This window comes from Thalia democratica, chromosome 2 (genome assembly GCF_965202585.1).
Source record: "Thalia democratica chromosome 2, ktThaDemo2.hap1.1, whole genome shotgun sequence".
NCBI lineage: Eukaryota > Metazoa > Chordata > Thaliacea > Salpida > Salpidae > Thalia > Thalia democratica.
In genome coordinates, this window is record NC_139166.1 from 38,419,600 (window position 1) to 38,438,716 (window position 19,117).

Consider the following 19,117-nt stretch of genomic DNA (forward strand, 5'->3'; position numbering starts at 1 on the left):
ATTTTCATTGCAACACGTTTATTAAATTACTATTACGAGTTATTACCAGCATATTGTAACTAATAATTGAAATAACTCAAATAATGAACGATAAACAATGTTTATGGCAAGTTATTCGTCTTAAACAGCTGATTTTGACTTCAAAAGAAGTTTGAATACTTTAAACTACAATTCCTAACTGTAAAGGCTTATTTAATTACCAGTATGTTATATTACAAGCAAATTATATCTAATAATCAAAATAACTCAAATAATAAACGATTAACAATGTTTATGGCAAGTATTTCGTCTTAAACAGCTGATTTGACGTCAAAAGAAGTTTTAATAGTTTAAAACTAATATTCCTAACCGATAAGGTTTATTTAATTAGCTGTATTATATATTCAGAAGATTATTAATGCCAATAATCAAAATAATTTATTAGTATACTAGAAAAAAAGGTTTAATACAAGTATTTTGTTTAAAACAGCCTATTATAATTTATATAGTACTTTTAATTTGTTTAAAGTTAGATTACTAACCAAAGACGTTTATAAAATAAGCTTTAAAAATATTACAAGTATATTGTTACAAATAATCGAAATAACTCAAATAATGAACTATAAATAATGTTTATCGTAAGTGTTTCGTCTTAAACAGCCGATTTTGACGTCAAAACTAGTTTAAATACTTTAAAACTAGTATTTTTAATCGAAAAACTTTATTAAATTACCCTTACGAGTTATTACTATAACAATTTAACTAATAATCGAAATAATTCAAATAAATAACGATAAACAATGTATTTTGCAAATATATCGTCTTAAAAAGCCGATTTTGACGTCAAAAGTTGTTTTAAGATTTTCAAACTAATACTGCTAACCTAAGAGGTTTATTTAGTTAATTGTATGATTTTTTACAAGCATTTTATAACCAAAAATTAAAATAACTCAAATAATGTACTATAAACAATGTTTATTGCAAGTGTTTCGTCTTAAACAGCCGATTTTGACGTCAGAAGGAGTTTTATTACTTTAAAACTAATATTTCTAACCGAAGAGCTTTATTGAATTAGCTGTATGATATATTTCAATAAAATTATAACCATCAATCGAAATAACTTAAATACTGTACGATAAACAATGTTTATTGCAAGTATTTCGTCTTAAACAGCCGATTTTGACGTTAAAAGGTGTTTAAATATTTCAAAAATAATACTATTAGTTGAAGACGTTTAAAAAATTACCTTTACAAGTTATTACAAGAATATTGTAATTAACCATCGAAATAACTTAAGTAATGAACGATAAACAATGTTTATTGCAACTGTTTCGTCTTAAATAGCCGATTTTGACGTCAAAGAGAGTTTTAATATTTTAAAACTAACATTCCTATCCGAAGATCTTTATTTAATTAGCTGTACGAAATATTACAAGAATATTATAACCAACAATTAAAATAACTTTAATACTGTATGATAAACAATGTTTATTGCAAGTGTTTCGTTTTAACTAGCCGATTTTAACGTCAAAAGGTGTTTTAATACCTTAAAAATAATATTTTTAACCGCAGACGTTTATGAAATTACCTTTATGAGTTATTACAAGAATATTGTAAGTAATAATCGATTAATTCAAATAATGAACGATAAACAATGTTTATTGCAAGTATTTCGTCTTAAACAGCCGATTTCGACATCAAAAAGAGTTTTAATACTCTAAAACTAATTTAAATACTTTAAAACTAATTTTAATACTGTAAAAATTGTGTTTAAATGGTTAATTGTATGATATATTACAAGCATTTTATAACCAAAAATTGAATTAACTCAAAAAATGTACTATAAACAATTTTTATTGCAAGTATTTCGTCTTAATCAGCCGATTTTGACATCAAAAGGAGTTTTAATACTTTAAAAATAATATTCCTTACCGAAGAGGTTTATTTAATAAGCTGTATGATATACTACAATAAAATAATAACCAACAATTTAAATAACTTAAATACTGTACGATAAACAATCTTTATTGCAAATGTTTCGTCTTAAACAGCCGATTTTCGAGTCAAAAGGAATTTTTATACTTTAAAACTAATTTTTCTAACCAAAGAGGTTTATTAAATAAGCTGTATGATATAATACAAGAATATTAATGCCAATAATCAAAATAAATCATATAATGTACGTTAAAAAAGGGTTTAATACAAGTATTTTGTTCAAAACAGCCTATAATAACGTATATAGTATGTACTTTTAATATGTTTAAAGTTGGATTACTAACTTAAGACGTTTATTAAATTAGCTGTAAAAAATTATACAAGAATATTATTACTAAAAGCCGAAATAACTCAAATAATGTACGATAAACAATGTTAATTGCAAGTATTTTGTCTTGAACAGCCGATTTTGACGTCAAAAAGAGTTTTAATAATTTATAACTTATATTTCTAACTGAAGAACTTTATTCAATTAGCTGTACAAAATATTACAAGAAGATTATAACCAACAATCGAAAGAACTCAAATAATGTACGATAAACAATGTTTATTGCAAGTATTTCGTCTTAAACAGCCGATTTTGACGTCAAAAGGAGTTTTAATACTTTAAAACTAATATTCCTAACCGAAGAGCTTTATTTAAATAGCTGTACGAAATATTACAGGAATATTATAACCAACAATCGCAATAACTTAAATACTGTACGATAAACAATGTTTGTTGCAAGTGTTTCGTCTTAAATAGCCAATTTTCACGTCAAAAGGAGTTTTAAAATTAATATTTTTAACCGAAGATGTTTATTAGATTACCTTTAAGAGTTATTAAAAGAATATTATCTTAATAATCGAAATAACTCAAATAATAAACGATAACAATGTTTACTGCAAGTATTTCGTCTTAAACAGCCGATTTTGACGTCAAAAGAAGTTTTTATTCTTTAAAACTAATATTTCTATCCGAAGAAGTTTATTTAATTAGCTCTATGATATATTACATGATTATTAATGCCAATAATCAAAATTATTCATATATTATACAATAAAAAAAGGGTTTAATACAAGTATTTTGTTTAAAACAGCCTATTATAACGTCTATAGTACTTTTAATATGTTTAAAGTTGGATTAATAATTAAAGACGTTTATTAAATTAGCTGTGCATAATATTACACCAATAATATAACCAAAAGTCGAAATAACTCAAATAATGAACGATTTATTATTCAATTTTGCAATTATTTCGTTTTAAACAGTCGGTTTTGACGACAAAGAAAGTTTTTATGCTTTCAAACAAATATTTTTAACTAAAGACGTTTATTAAATTAGCTGTACATAATATTACACCAAGTTTATAGCCAAAAGTCAAAATAACTTAATAAATGTACGATAAACAATGTTTATTGTAAGTTTTTCGTCTTAAACCGCCATTTTGACATCAGAAGGAGTTTTAATACTTTAAAACTAATGTTTTCTACCGGAGAGGTTTATTCATTTAGCTGTATGAAATATTTAAAGAATATTAATATTAATAATTTAAATTAATTCAAATAACGTACCGAAAAAAAGGGTTCGACATAGTTATTTTGTTTAAAACAGTCTACTATAACGTCTATAGTACTTTTAATATGTTCAAAGTTAGATTACTAACCTAAGAGGTTTATTAATCTAGCTGTACAAAATATTACAAGAACATTATAACCAAAAGTCGATTTAACTCAAATAATGTACGATGAGCATGTTTATTGCATTTATTTCGTTTTAAACAGCCGATTTTGACGTCAACCAGAGTTACAATACTTTAAAACTAATATTCCTAACCGAAGAGCTTTATTTAATTAGAAATATTACATGAATATTATAACCAACAATTAATACAACTTAAATACTGTACGATAAAAAATGTTTTTTACAAGTTTTTCGTCTTAAACAGCCGATTTTGACCTCAAAAGGAGTTTTAAAACTTTAAAACTATTATTTTTAACCAAAGACATTTATTAAATTACCTTTACGAGTTATTACAAGAATATTGTAACTAATAATCGAAATAACTCAAATGATTCATATAATGTACGAGAAAAAAGGGTTAAATACAAGTATTTTGTTTAAAACAGCCTATAATAACGTCTATAGTACTTTTAATATGTTTAAAGTTGGATTACTAACTAAAGACGTTTATTTAAATAGATGCACATAATATTACACCAATATTGTAATCAAAAGTCGATATACTCAAAAAATGAACAATAAACAATACTTATTGCAAGTATTTCGTCTTAAACAGTCGCTTTTGACGTTAAAGGAAGTTTTGATGCTTTAAAACAAATATTTTTCACCGAAGACGTTTATTAAATTACCTTTTTGAGTTATTACAAGAATATTTTAACTTATAATCGAAATAACTTAAATATTGAACGATAAACAATGTTTATTGCAAGTATTTCGTCTTAAACAGCCGATTTAAACGTCAAAATAAGTTTTAATATCTAAAAACTAATATCATAACCGAAGATGTTTATTTAATTAGCCGTATGATATATAAAAAGAATACTACTATAATAATTAAAATCCAAATATCGTCGGTTAAAAAGGGTTTAATCTACTTATTCTGTTAAAAAAAACCTATTATAACGTCTATAGTACTTTTAATATGTTTTAAGTTATATTACTAACCTAAGACGTTTATTAAATCAGCTGTACAAAAATTACACGAATATAATAACCAAAAGTCAAAACAACTTAAACAATGTACGATAAACAATGTTTATTGTAAGTTTTTGGTCAAAAGGAATTTTAAAACTTAAAAACTAATTGTTTTAACAAAAGACGTTTATTAAATTACCTTTACGAGTTATTACAAAATATTGTAACTAATATCAAAATAACTCAAATAATGAACGATAAACAATGTTTACTGCAAGTATATCGTCTCAAACAGCCGATTTTGCCGTCAAAAGGAGTTTTAATATTTTAAAACTAATATTTCTATCCGAAGATGTTTATTTAATTAGCAGTATGATATATTACATGATTATTAATTCCAATAATCAAAATTGGTCATATATTGTACAAGAAAAAAGGGTTTAATACAAGTATTTTGTTGAAAATAGCCTATTATAACGTCTATAGTACTTTTACTTTGTTTAAAGTTAAATTACTAACTAAAGACGTTAAATAAATAAGCTGTACATAATATTACACCAATATTGTAACCAAAAGTCAAAATAACTCAAATAATGAACGATAAACAATGTTTATTGTAAGTATTTTGTCTTAAAAAGCCGATTTTGACGTCAAAAGGAGTTTTAATTCTTTAAAACTAATATTCCTAACCAAAGAGCTCTAAGAAATTAGCTGTGTGATGTAATACAAGCATTTTATAACGAAAAATTATAATAACTCAAATAATGAACGATAAACAATGTTTATTAAAAGTATTTCGTCTTAACGGCCTATTATAAGGTCTATAGTACATTTTTATGTTTAAAGCTAGATTAGAAACCGAAGTTGTTTATTAAATTAGCTATACAAAATATTACAAAAATTTTATTACCAAAATCCGAATTAACTCAAATAATGTAAAATAAGCAATGTATATTGAAAGTATTTCTTCTCAAACAGCCGATTTTGACTTAAAAGGGACTTTTAATACTTTAAAATTAGTTTTAATACTTTTAAACTAATATTTTTCACCGAAAAGCTCTATTTAATTAACTGTTTGAAATGTTACAAGAATATTATAACCAACAGTCGAAATAACTTAAATACTGTACGATAAACAATGTTTATTACAAGTTTTTCGTCTTAAACAGTCGGTTTTGAAGTCAAAAGAAGTTTTGTTTTTTAAAAACAAATATTTTTAACCGAAGACGTTTATTAAATTACTTGTATGAGTTATTACAAGAGTGTTTCAACTAATAATCGAAATAACTAAAATATTGAACGATAAACAATGTTTATTGCATTAGTTTTGTCTTAAAAAGCCGATTTTGACATTTTGAAATCAGTTTTATATAGTTTTTATATATTAAAAATAATATTTTTAACCGAAGAGGTTTATTGAAATACCTGTATGGTATATTACAAGAATATTAATGCAATAATCAAAAAAAATCATTTAGTGTACGATAAAGAAACGGTTTAATATAAGTATTTTGTTTAAAACAGCCTATTATAACGTCTATAGTACTTTTTATATATTTTAAATTAGACTACTAGCCAAAGACGTTAATTAAACAAGATGTACAAAGTATTTTAAGAATATTATAACCAATAGTCGAAATAACTCAAATAGTGTACGATAAACAAGGTTTACTGAAGTATTTTGTCTCAAACAGCCGATTTTGACGTCAAAAGGAGTTTTTATATTTTAAAACTAATATTCCTACCCGAAGAGGTTTATTTAATTAGCTGTATGACATATTACAAGAATATTAATGCCTATACTCAAAATAATTCATATAGTGTACGAGAAAAAAGGGTTTAATACAAGTATTTTGTTTAAAACAGCCTATTTTAACGTCTATAGTACTTTTAATATGTTTAAAGTTATATTACTAACTAAAGACGTTTATTAAAATAGCTGCACTAATATAACACCAATATTATAATCAAAAGTCGAAATAACTGAATTAATAAACGATAAACAATGTTTTTTGCAAGTATTTCGTCTTAAACAGTCGGTTCTGACGTCATAGGATCGAAATAACTTAAATACTGTACGATAAACAATGTTTATTGCAAGTGTTTCGTCTTAAACAGCCGATTTTGACGTCAAAAGGTGTTTAAATATTTTTAAAATAATATTATTAACTGAACACGTTTATTAAGTTTCCTTTACGAGTTATTACTAGAATATTGTAACTGACCATCGAAATAACTTAAGTAATGAACGATAAACAATGTTTATTGCAAGTGTTTCGTCTTAAATAGCCGATTTTGACGTGAAAGGGAGTTTAAATACTTTAAAACTAAGATTCCTATCCGAAAATCTTTATTTATATAGCTGTACGAAATATTCAAAGAATTATATAACCAACAATTAAAATAACTTTATTACTGTACGATAAACTATGTTTATTGTAAGTGTTTCGTCTTAAACAGCCGATTTCAACGACAAAAGGTGTTTTAATACTTTAAAACTAATGTTTTTAACCGAAGACGTTTATAAAATTACCTTTACGAGTTATTTCAAGAATATTGTAACTAATAATCAAATCACTCAAATAATGAATGATAAACAATGTTTATAGCAAGTTTTTCGTCTTTAAAAGCTAATTTTGACGTCAAAAGGAGTTTTAATAGTTTAAAACTAATATTGCTAACCGATGAGGTTTATTTAAATAGCTGTATGATATATTACAAGATTATTAATGCCAATAATCAAAATAATTGGTGAAATATACAAAAAAAAGGGTTTAGTACAAGTATTTTGTTTAAAACAGCCTATTATAATGTCTATAGTACATTTAATATGTTTAAAGTTAGATTACTAACAAAAACGTTTATTAAATTAGCTGTTAAAATATTCTAAGAATATTATAACCAAGAATTGAAATAACTTAAATACTGTACGATAAACAATGTTTATTACAAGTTTCCGTCTTAAACAGTCGGTTTTGGAGTCAAAGGAAATTTTGATTTTTGAAACAAATATTTTTAACCGAAGACGTATATTAAATTACCTTTATGAGTTATTACAAGAGTTTTTCAACTAATAATCGAAATAACTAAAATATTTAACGATAAACAATGTTTATTGCATTAGTTTCGTCTTAAAAAGCCGACTTTGACATTTTAAAATCAGTTTTATATAGAGTTTTTATATATTAAAAATAATATTTTTAACCTAAGAGGTTTATTAAAATACCTGTATGGTATATTACAAGAATATTAATGCAATAATCAAAAAAATTTATTTAGTGTACGATAAAGAAACGGTTTTATAGAAGTATTTTGTTTAAAACAGCCTATTATAACGTCTATAGTACTTTTTATATGTTTTAAATTAGACTACTAGCCAAAGACGTTAATTAAACAAGATGTACAAAGTATTTCAAGAATATTATAACTAATAGTCGAAATAACTCAAATAGTGTACGATAAACAAGGTTTACTGCAAGTATTTTGTCTCAAACAGCCGACTTTGACGTCAAAAGGAGTTTTTATATTTTAAAACTAATATTCCTATCCGAAGAGGTTTATTTAATTAGCTGTATGACATATTACAAGAATATTAATGCCTATACTCAAAATAATTCATATAGTGTACGAGGAAAAAGGGTTTAATACAAGTATTTTGTTTAAAACAGCCTATTTTAACTTCTATAGTACTTTAATATGTTTAAAGTTGGATTACTAACTAAAGACGTTTATTAAAATAGCTGCACTAATATTACACCAATATTATAATCAAAAGTCGAAATAACTGAATTAATAAACGATAAACAATGTTTTTTGCAAGTATTTCGTCTTAAACAGTCGGATCTGACGTCATAGGATCGAAATAACTTAAATACTGTACGATAAACAATGTTTATTGCAAGTGTTTTGTCTTAAACAGCCTATTTTGACGTCAAAAGATGTTTAAATATTTTTAAAATAATATTATTAACTGAACACGTTTATTAAGTTACCTTTACGAGTTATTACAAGAATATTGTAACTGACCATCGAAATAACTTAAGTAATGAACGATAAACAATGTTTATTGCAAGTGTTTCGTCTTAAATAGCCGATTATGACGTCAAGGGAGTTTTAATACTTTAAAACTAAGATTCCTATCCGAAGATCTTTATTTAATTAGCTGTACGAAATATTCCAAGAATATTATAACCAACAATTAAAATAACTTTATTACTGTACGATAAACAATGTTTATTGTAAGTGTTTCGTCTTAAACAGCCGATTTCAACGTCAAAAGGTGTTTTAATACTTTAAAACTAATGTTTTTAACCGAAGACGTTTATAAAATTACCCTTTCGAGTTATTACAAGAATATTCTAACTAATAATCAAATCACTTAAATAATGAATGATAAACAATGTTTATAGTAAGTTTTTCGTCTTTCAAAGCTAATTTTGACGTCAAAAGGAGTTTTAATAGTTTAAAACTAATATTGCTAACCGATGAGGTTTATTTAAATAGCTTTATTATATATTACGAGATTATTGATGCCAATAATCAAAATAATTGGTGAAGTATACAAAAAAAAGGGTTTAGTACAAGTATTTTGTTTAAAACAGCCTATTAAAATGTCTATAGTACTTTTAATATGTTTAAAGTTAGATTACTAACCAAAAACGTTTATTAAATTAGCTGTTAAAATATTATAAGAATATTATAACCTAGAATCGAAATAACTCAAATACTGTACGACAAACAATGTTTACTGCAAGTGTTTCGTCTTAAACAGCCGATTTTGACGTCAAAAGGAGTTTTAATACTGAAAACTAATATTTTTAACCGAAGACCTTTATTAAATTTTCCTTACGAGTTATTACTAGAATATTTTAACTAATAATCGAAATAACTCAAATAAATATCGATAGACAATGTTTATTGCAAGTATTTCGTCTCAAAAAGCCGATTTTGACGTCAAAAGGTGTTTTAATACTTTAAAACTAATATTCCTAACCGAAGATGTTTAATTAGTTAATTGTATGATATATTACAAGCATTTTATAACTATAAATTGAAATAACTTAAATAATGTACTATAAACAATGTTTATTGCAAGTTTATCGTCTTAAAGAGACAATTTTGACGTCAAAAAAAGTTTTAATATTTTAAAACTAATATTCCTAACCGAAAAGGTTTATCTAGTTAATTGTATAATATATTTAAAAAAATATTGAAACCAATAATTAAAATAACTCAAATACTGAACGATAAACAATATTTATTGCAAGTATTTCGTCTTAAACAGCCGATTTTGACGTCAAAAGGAGTTTTAATACTTATAAAATAGTATTCCTAACAAAAGATGTTTATTTAATAAGCTGTATGATATACTACAATAAAATTATAACCAACAATTAAAATAACTTATATACTGTACGATAAACAACCTTTATTGCAAGTGTTTTGTCTTAAACAGCCGATTTTCGAGTCAAAAGGAGTTTCAATACTTTAAAACTAATATTTTTAACCAAAGAGGTTTATTTAATGAGCTGTATGATATATTACAAGAATGTTAATTCCAATAATCAAAATAAATCATATAGTGTACGATAAGAAAGGGTTTAATAAAAGTATTTTGTTCAAAACAGCCTATTATAACGTATATAGTCAGTTATTTTAATATGTTTAAAGTTGGATTACTAACTTATGACGTTTATTAAATTAGCTGTAAAAAATTATATAAGAATATTATTACTAAAAGCCGAAATAACTCAAATAATGTACGATAAACAATGTTTATTGCAAGTATTTTGTCTTAAACAGCCGATTTTAACGTCAAAAGCAGTTTTAATAATTAATAAACTAATATTCCTAACCTAAGAGCTTTTTAAATTAGCTGTATGATATATTACAAGAGTATTATAAACAAAAATCGAAATAACTCAAATAATGTACGATAAACAATGTTTATTGTAAGAATTTCGTCTTAAACCGCCGATTTTGACATCTAAAGGAGTTTTAATACTTTAAAACTAATATTCCTTACCGAAGACGTTTACTTAATTACCATTACGAGTTATTACAAGAATATTGTAATTAATCATCTAAATAACTCAAATAATGAACGATAAACAATATTTACTGCAAATTATTTGTCTCAAACAGTCGATTTTGAAGTCAAAAGGAGTTTTAATACTTTAAAACTTATATTCCTAACCGAAGAGCTTTGTTTATTGAGCTGTAGGAAATTTAACAAGAATATTATAAACAAAAATCGAAATAACTCATATAATCCACGTTAAACAATGTTTATTGTAAGTATTTCGTCTTAAACCGCCGATTTTGACATCAAAAGAAGTTTTAATACTTTGAAACTAATATTCCTTAACCGAAGACGTTTATTAAATTACCTTTACGAGTTATTACAATAATATTGTAACTAATTATCAAAATAACTCAAATAATGAACGATAAACAATGTTTACTGCAAGTATTTTGTTTTAAACAGCCGATTTTGACGTCGAAAGGAATTTTAACACTTTAATTTTAATATTATAGTAATATAATAGTAATTTTAATACTTTAAAACTCATATTCCTATCCGAAGAGGTTTATTTAATTAGCTGTATGACATATTACAAGAATATTAATGCCAATACTCAAAATATTTCAAATAGTGTACGAGAAAAATGGTTTTAATACAAGTATTTTGTTTAAAACAGCCTATTTTAACGTCTATAGTACTTTTAATATGTTAAAAGTTTGATAACTAACTCAGACGTTTATTAAAATAGCTGCACATAATATTAGACCAATATTATTTTCAAAAGTCAAAATACTCAATTAATGAACGATAAAAAATGTTTTTTGCAAGTATTTTGTCTTAAACAGTCCGTTTTGTCGTCAAAGGAAGTTTTCATGCTTCAAAACAAATATTTTTAACCGAAAACGTTTATTAAATTAACTTCATGAGTTATTACAAGATTATTTTAACTATTAATCGAAATAACTAAAATATTAAACGATAAACAATGTTTATTGCAAGTATTTCGTCTTAAACAGCTGATTTAAACGTCAAAAGGAGTTTTAATACTTTAAAACTGATATACTAACCGAAGATTTTTATTTAATTAGCCGTATGATATATTACAAGAATACTATTATAATAAACAAAGTAATTCAAATAGTGCACGAAAAATTAAGAGGTACCGAAGAGGTTTTTTGGATTAGCTTTATGATTTACTACAATAAAATTATAACAAAAAATCGAAATAACTTAAATACTGTACGATAAACAATGTTTATTGCAAGTATTTCGTCTTAAACAGCCTATTTTGACGTCAAAAGGTGTTTAAATATTTTGAAAATATTATTATTAACTGAAGACGTTTATTAAATTACCTTAACGCGTTATTACAAGAATATTGTAACTAACCATCGAAATAACTTAAATTATGAACGATAAACAATGTTTATTGCAAGTTTTTCGTCTTAAATAGCCGATTTTGACGTCAAAGGGAGTTTTAATACTTTAAAACTAATATTCCTATCCGAAGAGCTTTTTTTAATTAGCTGTACGAGTTATTACAAGAATGTTGTAACTAACCATCGAAATAACTTAAATAATGAACGATAAACAATGTTTATTGCAAGTATTTCTTCTTAAAAAGCCAATTTTAATGCCAAAAGGAGTTTTAATAGTTTAAAAACTAATATTCCTAGCCGAAGAGCTTTATTAAGTCAGCTGTATGATATATAACAAGAATATTATAAACAAAAATCGATATAACTCAAATAATGAACGATAAACAATGTTTATGGCAAGTAATTCGTCTTAAACAGCTGATTTTGACTTCAAAAGGAGTTCAAATACTTTAAAACTAATATTCCTAACCGTAAAGGCTTATTTAATTACCTGTATGATATATTACAAGCAAATTATATCTAATTATCAAAATAACTCAAATAATGAACGATAAACAATGTTTATAGCAAGTATTTCGTCTTAAACAGCTGATTGACGTCAAAAGAAGTTTTAATAGTTTAAAACTATTATTCCTAACCGATGAGGTTTATTTAATTAGCTGTATGATATATTCAGATGATTATTAATGCCAATAATCTAAATAATTTATTAGTATACTAAAAAAAGGGTTTAGTACAAGTATTTTGTTTAAAACAGCCTATTATAATGTTTATAGTACTTTTAATTTGTTTAAAGTTAGATTACTAACCAAAGACGTTTATTAAATTAGCTATAAAAATATTACAAGAAATTTATAACAAAAAAAGTAAAATAACTCAAATAATTAACTATAAACAATGTTTATTGCAAGTGTTTCGTCTTAAACAGCCGATTTTGACGTCAAAACTAGTTTAAATATTTTAAAACTAATATTTTTAATCGAAGAACTTTATTAAATTACACTTACGAGTTATTACTAGAAAGATTTAACTAATAATCGAAATATTTCAATTAAATAACGATAAACAATGTTTATTGCAAGTATTTCGTCTTAAAAAGCCGATTTTAACGTCAAAAGGTGTTTTAATATTTTCAAACTAATACTGCTAAACTAAGAGGTTTATTTAGATAATTGTATGATATTTTACAAGCATTTTATAACCAAAAATGAAAATAACTCAAATAATGTACTATAAACAATGTTTATTGCAAGTGTTTCGTCTTAAACAGCCGATTTTGACGTCAGAAGGAGTTTTATTACTTTAAAACTAATATTTCTAACCGAAGAGCTTTATTGAATTAGCTGTATGATATATTTCAATAAAATTATAACCATCAATCGAAATAACTTAAATAATGTACGATAAACAATGTTTATTGCAAGTATTTCGTCTTAAACAGCCAGTTTTGACGTTAAAAGGTGTTTAAATATTTTAAAAATAATACTATTAATTGAAGACGTTGAATAAATTACCTTTAAAAGTTATTACAAGAATATTGTAATTAACCATCGAAATAACTTAAGTAATGAACGATAAACATTGTTTATTGCAAGTGTTTTGTCTTAAATAGCCGATTTTGACGTCAAAGGGAGTTTTGATATTTTAAAACTAATATTCCTATCCGAAGATCTTTATTTAAATAGCTGTACGAAATATTACAAGATTATTATAACTAACAATTAAAATAACTTTAATACTGTACGATAAACAATGTTTATTGCAAGTGTTTCGTCTTAAACAGCCGATTTTAACTCAAAAGGTGTTATATTACTTTAAAACTAATATTTTTAACCGAAGACGTTTAGAAAAATTACCTTTACGAGTTATTACAAGAATATTGTAAGTAATAATCGATTAATTCATATAATGGACGATAAACAATGTTTATGACAAGTATTTCGTCTTAAACAGCCAATTTCGACATCAAAAGGAGTTTTAATACTTTAAAACTAATTTAAATACTTTAAAACTAATTTAAATACTGTAAAACTAACATTTTTAATCGAAGACCTTTATTAAATTTTCCTTACGAGTTATAACTAAAATATTTTAACTAATATGCGAAATAACAGAAATAAATATCGATAAACAATGTTTATTGCAAGTGTTTCGTCTCAAAAAGCCGATTTTGACGTCAAAAGGAGTTTTAATATTTTAAAACTAATATTCCTATCCGAAGATCTTTATTTGAATAGCTGTACGAAATATTACAAGAATATTATAACTAACAATTAAAATAACTTTAATACTGTACGATAAACAATGTTTATTGCAAGTGTTTCGTCTTAAACAGCCGATTTTAACGTCAAAAGGTGTTTTATTACTTTAAAACTAATATTTTTAACCGAGAACGTTTAGAAAAATTACCTTTACGAGTTATTACAAGAATATTGTAAGTAATAATCGAATAATTCAAATTATGGACGATAAACAATGTATATGGCAAGTATTTCGTCTTAAACAGCCAATTTCGACATCAAACGGAGTTTTAATACTCTAAAACTAATTTAAATACTTTAAAACTAATTTTAATACTGTAAAACTAACATTTTTAACCGAAGACCTTTATTAAATTTTCCTTACGAGTTATAACTAAAATATTTTAACTATTATGCGAAATAACAGAAATAAATATCGATAAACAATGTTTATTGCAAGTATTTCGTCTTAAAAAGCCAATTTTAACGCTAAAAGGAGTTTTAATAGTTTAAAAACTAATATTCCTAGCCGAAGAGCTTTATTAAGTCAGCTGTATGATATATAACAAGAATATTATAAACAAAAATCGATATAACTCAAAAAATGAACGATAAACAATGATTATGGCAAGTAATTCGTCTTAAACAGCTGATTTTGACTTCAAAAGGAGTTCGAATACTTTAAAACTAATATTCCTAACCATAAAGGCTTATTTAATTACCTGTATGATATATTACAAGCAAATTATATCTAATAATCAAAATAACTCAAATAATAAACGATAAACAATGTTTCTAGCAAGTATTTCGTCTTAAACAGCTGATTGACGTCAAAAGAAGTTTTAATAGTTTAAAACTATTATTCCTAAAAGATGAGGTTTATTTAATTAGCTGTATGATATATTCAGAAGATTATTAATGCCAATAATCTAAATAATTTATTAGTATACTAAAAAAAGGGTTTAGTACAAGTATTTTGTTTAAAACAGCCTATTATAATGTTTATAGTACTTTTAATTTGTTTAAAGTTAGATTATTAACCAAAGACGTTTATTAAATTAGCTATAAAAATATTACAAGATATTTATAACAAAAAAAGGAAATAACTCAAATAATTAACTATAAACAATGTTTATTGCAAGTGTTTCGTCTTAAACAGCCGATTTTGACGTCAAAACTAGTTTAAATATTTTAAAACTGATATTTTTAATCGAAGAACTTTATTAAATTACACTTACGAGTTATTACTAGAAAGATTTAACTAATAATCGAAATATTCAAATAGAAAACGATAAACAATGTTTATTGCAAGTATTTCGTCTTAAAAAGCCGATTTTAACGTCAAAAGGTGTTTTAATATTTTCAAACTAATACTGCTAAACTAAGAGGTTTATTTAGATAATTGTATGATATTTTACAAGCATTTTATAACCAAAAATGAAAATAACTCAAATAATGTACTATAAAAAATGTTTATTGCAAGTGTTTCGTCTTAAACAGCCGATTTTGACGTCAGAAGGAGTTTTATTACTTTAAAACTAATATTTCTAACCGAAGAGCTTTATTGAATTAGCTATATGATATATTTCAATAAAATTATAACCATCAATCGAAATAACTTAAATACTGTACGATAAACAATGTTTATTGCAAGTATTTCGTCTTAAACAGCCGATTTTGACGTTAAAAGGTGTTTAAATATTTTAAACATAATACTATTAATTGAAGACGTTTAATAAATTACCTTAACAAGTTATTACAAGAATATTGTAATTAACCGTATGAAACTTTATTAAATTACCCTTACGAGTTATAACTAGAACAATTCAACTAATAATCGAAATATTCAAATAAATAACGATAAACTATGTTTATTGCAAGTATTTCGTCTTAAAAAGCCGATTTTAACGTCAAAAATTGTTTTAATACTTTCAAACTAATACTGCTATTCTAAGAAGTTTATTTAGTTAATTGTATGATATTTTACAAGCATTGTATAACCAAAAATTAAAATAACTCAAATAACGTACTATAAACAATGTTTATTGCAAGTGTTTTGTCTTAAACAGCCGATTTTGACGTCAGAAGGAGTTTTATTACTTTAAATCTAATATTTCTAACCGAAGAGCTGTATTGAATTAGCTGTATGATTTATTTCAATAAAATTATAACCATCAATCGAAATAACAGAAATAAATTTCGATAAACAATGTTTATTGCAAGTATTTCGTCTCAAAAAGCCGATTTTGACGTCAAAAGGTGTTTTAATACTTTAAAACTAATATTCCTAACCGAAGATGTTTAATTAATTAATTGTAAAATATATTACAAGCATTTTATAACCAAAAATTGAAATAACTCAAATAATGTACTATAAACAATGTTTATTGCTAGTTTTTCGTCTTAAAGAGACAATTTTGACGACAAAAAAAGTTTTAATATTTTAAAACTAATATTCCTAACCAAAAACGTTTATTCAGTTAACTGTATAATATATTTCAAAAATATTAAAAACAATAATCAAAATAACTCGAATAATGAACGAGAAACAATGTTCACTGCAAGTATTTCGTCTCAAACAGCCGATTTTGACGTCAAAAGGAGTTTTAATAAATTTAAACTAGTATTCCTATCCAAAGAGGTTTATTTAATTAGCTATATGATATATTACATGATCATAAATGCCAATAATCAAAATAATTCATATATTGTACAAGAAAAAAGGGTTAAATACAAGTATTTTGTTTAAAACAGCCTATTATAACATCTAAAGTACTTTTATTATGTTTAAAGTTGGATTACTAACTAAAGACGTTTATTAAATTAGCTGTGCATAATATTAAACCTATATTATAACCAAAAGTCGAAATAACTCAAATAATGAACGATTCATTATTCAATATTGCAAGTATTTCGTCTTAAACAGTCGGTTCTGACGACAAAGGAAGTTTTTATGCTTTAAAACAAATATTTTTAACCGGAGACGTTTATTAAATTACCTTTTTGAGTTATTACAAGAATATTTTAAATTATAATCGAAATAACTTAAATATTGAATGATAAACAATGTTTATTGCAAGTATTTCGTCTTAAATAGCCGATTTAAACGTCAAAAAAAGATTTTAATACTTTAAAACTAATATTCCTATCCGAAGAGGTTTATTTAATTAGCTGTATGTTATATTACATGATTAGTAATGCCAATAATCAAAATAATTTATATATTGTACAAGAAAAAAGGGTTTAGTACAAGTATTTTGTTTAAAACAGCCTATTATAACGTCAATAGTACTTTTAATATGTTTAAATTTGGATTACTAACTGAAGACGTTTATTTAATTAGCTGTACGAAATATTACAAAAATATTATAAACAAAAAATAGAATAACTTAAACACTTTACGATAAACAATGTTTATTTCAAGTGTTTCGTTTTTAACAGCTAATTTTGACGTCAAAAGGAGTTTTAATACTTTAAAACTAATATTCCTATCCAAAGAGGTTTATTTAATTAGCTGTACGAAGTATTGGACGATTATTATAATAAAAAATTAAAATAAATTATATAATGTACGATAAACAATGTTTATTGCGAGTCTTAAACAGGTGATTTTAACAACAAAAGGAGTTTTAATTTTTTAAAACTAATAATTTTAACCGAAGACAATTATTAAAATACCTTTACAAATTATTACTAGAAAATTGTAACTAAAAATCGAAATAATTCAATTTAATAACGATAAACAATGTATATTGCAAGTATTTTGTCTTAAAAAGCAGATTTTGACGTTAAAAAGTGTTTTAATACTGTAAAACTAATATTCCTAACCGAAGAGGTTTAAGAAATTAGCTGTATTATATAACACAAGCATTTTATAACGAAAACTTAAAATAACTCAAATAATGAACGACAAACAATGTTTATTGCACGTAATTCGTCTTAAACAGCCTATTATAAGGTCTATAGTACTTTTTTATGTTTTAAGCTAGATTACTAACCGAAGACGTTTATTAAATTAGCTATACAAATATTACAAACATTTTATTACAAAAGTCGAATTAACTCAAATAATGTAAAATAAACAATGTTTATTGCAAGTGTTTCTTCTTAAACAACCGATTTTGACGTTAAAGGGACTTTTAATACTTTAAAACTAGTTTTAATACTTTGAAACTAATATTCCTCACCGAAAAGCTTCATTTAATTAGCTGTATGAAATATTACAAGAATATTATAACCAACAGTCGAAATAACTTAAATACTGTACGATAAACAATGTTTATTACAAGTTTTTCGTCTTAAACAGTCGGTTTTGAAGTCAAAGAAGTTTTGATGCTTTGAAACAAATATTTTTAACCGAAGACGTTTATTAAATTACCTTAATGAGTTATTACAAGAATATTTAAATTAATAATCGAAATAACTTAAATATTGAACGATGAACAATGTTTATTGCAATAGTTTCGTCTTAAAAAGCCGATTTTGACGTCAAAAGGATTTTTTATATTCTAAAAATAATATTTTCACCCGAAGTGGTTTATTAAAATAGCTGTATGGTATATTACAAATATATTAATTCCAATAAACAAAATAATTCATTTAGTGTACGAGGAAAAAGGGTTTAATACAAGTATTTTGTTAAAACAGCCTATTATAACGTCTATAGTACGTTTAATATGTTTTAAGTTAGACAACTAACAAAAGACGTTAATTAATATAGGTGTACAAAATATTTCAAGAATATTATAACCAAAAGTCGAAATAACTCAAATAGTGTACGATAAATAATGTTTATTGCAAGTATTTTGTCTTAAACAGCCGATTTTGACGTCAAAAGGTGTTTTAATACTTTAAAACTAAT